Raw genomic sequence first — 5,424 nt, forward strand, 5'->3', positions numbered from 1 at the left:
AGCAGTAGCACACTATACTGAACCGCGCTACTGCTATAGAAGTTAGCAGCAGCGCGCTTATAGGAAAACCACTACTGCTAAGATCAGCCCACAAGTTTAGTCCCACCTCGCTCCGTCAACAGGGTGTTTACCACCTTAAATATGTTATTTCTGAAACTACCACAACCAGTTGGTCTTCATTGAACTCTATGTGTAAAATTTGTGGCCGCAATATGAGTCCTCTAGGACTCATATTGACAACTCAGATTGTACACAAAAAGATCATTGATGGCCAATGTATTTTTTGCATTGATGTATTTTTTGTATAGTTACACTTAGCAGTAGCGGTTTATGTGCAAGGCGCTACTGCTATTCAGATTAACTGTAGCACTTTTTGGCAAACGCGCTACACCTATCCCTACCTGATCCCCACGCGCACGACTGGCCCTCACTCACACTCAAACTCTCGCCCCCCGTGCCGTTAACCATCGTGGTGCGTCGCCGCCGCCACCGCCTTCGTCCGTCCGCCGCCGAGGTACTCCCCTCCTTCCGTCCCTCCTCCCTCCTCCTCGCACATCCTCCATCTGCCTGCGGCCGCCCCTCCCTCCTCCGCCGCCGCCCTCCTCCCTCCGCCTGCGGCCGCCCCTCCTCCCTCCTCCGCCGGCAGCCCTCCTCCCACCGCCCTCGACCTCGCCGCCCCTAGCTACCTCTCCGTCGCCCCGCACCCCCTGCCACTTGTTAGTACTAGATTTAGTAGTTCTAGATGTTAATTTAGGGTTCATAGCTAGTACTAGATGTTGCTTAGTTAGTACTAGATTTTTAGTAGTAGTAGATGTTAATTACTAGTAGTGATGGTACTAGTTAACTAGATGTTGCTTAGTTAGTACTAGATTTTTAGTTGTAGTTGAACTAGTTTACTAAGTAAATTAATATAACTAGTTGAACTACTTTATTTTTAGAAAGAACTAGTTTTTTCTATTTATAGTAAGTTTATATTTAGTAAGAACTAGTTGAATTAATAAAACTAGTTGAACATGTCATATTTGTTGTTATTTTTTAGTTTAAGCAATTATTCGGGATGTATTAGTGATAACTTATATGGTTTCTCAGGTGACCACCGTCGTCCCCGTCACCGACCCCCTCCGACATCCCCGCCATCGTCCCCGTCACCGACCCCCTCCGACATCCCCGCCGTTGTCCCAATCATCGACCCCCTCCGACATCGAGGTGAGACCAGCCAATTATCCTTGTATATCTTGTGTTGTTGCTCAAATAGGATATGTGGTTGCCCAAGTGGCCGTTCATGTTCAGTTTACATCTCCGAGTGGCCTATGTTTTGCCGGGGTGTTGATTAATTTCTGTTCCGGCAAATTTCAGGCGCTCGATATGTCCTTTTTTAGCAAAGGTCATGCAGGATTTTGTCGTGAATTCTGGCATGACTTGTGCTAGAATATGTACAAGTTTAATCTTTGAATTATGATTGTAGGAAATGTCGTACTCAGACGACAACGGTCTCCTGGGGGAGTGTAGCTGGTGCCACGACGATCGAGGTATGTGCGACAGGTTCGTTCAGTTAGACGAAGATCGGCGCTTCAGCATTAAGCTCGAGGAGACCTTCGATTGTGAAACGGTACGCAACAGCGACAAGTGTTTTTTTCTCCATTAAGCATGACTTCAACTATTTCAACATCTAATTTTCATATTTTACAATTCGACTAGCTTATCCCATGCCATGCAAGACGCTATGTCTTGGAGAGGATGGGTTTTGAAGACCATGAAAATTTCGAAACAAAGAAAATACACCAAAGGACCCATCATGATATGGATTTTGAAGTAAATATGTGCAATGCTCAGAGCGTAACTCATTTTGGTTGCCAAAATTGGGAAGCACTTTGCAAAATGTATGGTTTTTATGAGGGTATGATTGTCACCATGGATCTTCGTGATCCTGACATCGAGCAAGACAATATGGACATTTGGGTCCTTGTTGATACGCTTCCGATTGTACCGCTTATTTCCATTGACAGCTTATTTTGATTCTTCAAAGACTGTGCGGAAGATGGTAGATAAAACCCACTACACCGATGGCACCGAATTAACGTATAAGGAGAAAAATCATCTGGTCGCATTTTGTACTCTTCTTGAGAATTACGATAACTATTATCGAACTCCTCCAAATTATGGTGAATACATGCCACTAGTGCATGTGTTGAACCATGGTAACTTCTCTGGAGATACCCTGGTAAGATTTTTTACTATTACGACATTCGTGCATCTTTTGCATACTTCTAAAATTAGTACATCATTGCTAACTACGAAGTTATTATTATGTTTTTCAACAGAAACTCCCGATGGATTGTGTGCATCATCTGATGTCTTTAAATGGTCGCCTCTCAGTTCTGAACATAATGCCAGGTAAATCTAGGGAGCTCACCTGTGCATATCGGATTTCTAAAACCGGTGAACACATGATCATCAAAGAATGGAAGAAATGTATGGACATTTGCAAGGAGGTTCTTGGAAGTAACATTCAGCGAAAGGCAAGAATTGGAGACAGGCTAATCTCCATTCTCCATAATGGAGAGTCAGGGGCTATCTTGTTTTTTGCTATTTTACCTTAGAAAATGTAGTAGGTCTTAATCGAATGTAGTAGGTCCTATGAGGTACAATGTGTTTATTATGTGGTAATGTGTTAGAGTTGATAATGAGGAGTACTTGTGATTACGACTAGTGACCAATTTACTATGTGATGTCATTGATGAAAACGATGATCTTGAGGAGGTGTTATATGATAATGATGTATTATGATGATAAGTTGTTAATGATATGATGATGATGATGATATTATTATATCATTGGGTGAAAGAACCGCGGATTAGTTTCAAGTGGATGGACATCCACTTGAAACTAGTCCACGGTTCTTTCACCCCGTGATGTAATAACTCATTATGATGTAAAAACAATCTCTAAATTCCTGTTGTATGAAAACTTGTGTAAAGGTGTATGAATACAACATGAAATAAAAAAGAAATAAAACACTAAATAGTAGTAGTAGCGCGGGAAAGTAGAAGCGCTACTACTAATTACTAGTAGCGCGGTCCTAAAGAAGCGCTACTACTAAGTCAATTTAGCAGTAGCGTGGATCCAGGCATGCTATTGCTAAGCATTAGCTGTAGCGCCTTATCAGTAGCGCTCCTGCCCGCGCTACTGATAGGCCTAAAACCCGCGCTGCTGCTAGGCTTTTCCCTAGTAGTGAAGTAATGTGCCAGCACCCAAGCCCTCTCTTGTGAAAGTCACAGCTCGAAGAATCGGCTGCCCGACTAGCAAGAGCCAAAGGCGGAAAAGGAGGCCCACATGAAAAACGGCTAAGGACTAACGAACTTACATAATACAAGCCGGCTCCCCCCCCTCCCCCCGCCGCCGCCAACCGGCTGTTGAAGCAGCCGGCTGGCCGGCTTCCCTTCTTACTCTGCTACAATCTAAGAAAGCTTGAGTACTTGCCTTTCCAGACGGCCGAATTCCTTACCCGGCCACAGACTGCAGAGCAGCTGTCCGGCTAGGAAGGCGGCAACCAAGGGAAGGCGGCAAAGGAAAAAAGTCGAAAGATAAAAAGCAAGTAGGAATGGAAGCCAAGCACATGCATAATAATATTTACACAAAAGGCCTTCGAGAGGCCGGCATTCGACAAAGTTTGAATACACCCCCAGTTGGTGGAATTGCACAAAGTTAATAAAGTTGTTCAAAGAGTGACAAGCAGGAAAGAAAACACGGCGAGTCAAGCCAAGGGAGCATCCGGGGCGTCAGGCAGATTGGTGGAGACGGTGGTGTCGGCTGGAGGAGTGGCCGGCTGGCGAGTCTCGGCCTGATCGTCACCTACGGCAGGCGATGCATTCGCACGCGCCTCGTTGCTGGAGGCACGGTCAGGCTGAAGCTGGCTGGCTACTTTACCATCCGGCACAACGTCTTCGCCGTCTTCCTCCACCTCTTCGCCCTCGTCGCTGGAGTCGATCTCCTCCGCCGAGTCTTCACCGTCGGCCGGGTTCAGCCCAAACCATTCCTCCGGTTGCGCGACGCCGTCTTCGTTTACCTCAGGAGCAAAAGCGCTGGTGTCAGTGAAGTCGGCGATCACCGAGGCACGCTGGATGATAGCCGGCCGCACCGCCTCCAGCTCCTCGTCAGCCTGATGCAGCCAGGTGCGCAGCTGGTCCATGTTCAGCCCAGGGTACCAAGCCCGGATGAACTCTAGCGCCCGTCGGGCGCCGGACCGAGCCGCTGAAGCCTTCCAGGTCTCGAGGCGGACGACTGCTACCTCCAGCCAGTCGACAGTACGGCTGGGGATGCGGGGAATTACCTCGCCAAGTCAAAGGGCGGCCAGCACCTGTGCTCCGGCACGCTGAAGCTGGCGGAGCATGCGGTAGGCCGGCTGGAGGCAGGCTTGGATCGCCAGAAGCTGCTCCTCAAGCGAACGGTTGGCGTCCGGTGTGATCTCAACCCCAGCCTGCCGCCGGGCCTCACAGTGAGCTTCGATGGCTTGGTTGGCGGCAACAAAGTAGCCAGGGAAGTACTCTTCACAAAGAAGAAAGAATCAAAACAAGTTAGGAGATAAACCGGTTTACAAGGGCAAGCAAAGGAACAAAGAAGAAGGCGGCCTACCATCAATCAAATCCTCGACCCGGCTGTAGCCTTCGCTCAGAGCCTGCCTTGCCTCGGCCCAGTTCGCCGCCTCGGTCTCATATTCGGCTTTGAGGGCGGCCTCGCTATCCTGTGCCGCCTTCAGGGCCGCCTTGTGGCTCTCCTCCTGGTCGGCAGTTTCTTGGCCTGACGATCATGCTCCTGAACCAAGACACTGAACTCGCCATCCTTGGTGCGAAGGGCGGTCTAGGCCACGCCCAGCTGTTGGCTCAAGTCGGCATTGGCTCCTACCAATATGAAGAAGAAGAAATTAAGAAAGAAGTCGGCAAGAAAGATCTGACCCGACTGCTTAGCAGTCGGCCCAAATCTCGGGGACTACACCAAGTGGGTGTGCTGACGCGCCCCCACATGAGATAAAAAGACAAAGCACTCACACCGGCTCTCCATCAGATCTGCGGCCTTCTGATTCATCTCCCGGGCCTGGGACTTTAAGGTAGCGGTGTGGAGGTTGTGATAATCCTGCAAACAGGACGAAGGTGCGAGGAAGAACAAGTCATTAAAACAAAGTCTTCTGAGAAGTTCCAAGCCACCTGCTTAGCAGCCGACTCGGAACTCGGGGACTACACCAGTGGGTGCACTGACGCACCCCCACGGAAGAAATCAAGAGCAAGAAAACTCACCCGAATGACCGACCGCGTCGTAAGAAACTCTTGGGTGCACTGCTTCAGCGCGGTGGCCTGAGCCTGAAGCCGGCTACGGACATCTTGCGCCGCCAGGTTCAACGCGGCTGTCCCACCGCCCGGCGTCCACCCT

This window comes from Triticum dicoccoides, chromosome 6B, assembly GCF_002162155.2.
Source record: "Triticum dicoccoides isolate Atlit2015 ecotype Zavitan chromosome 6B, WEW_v2.0, whole genome shotgun sequence".
Classification (NCBI taxonomy): Eukaryota; Viridiplantae; Streptophyta; class Magnoliopsida; order Poales; family Poaceae; genus Triticum; species Triticum dicoccoides.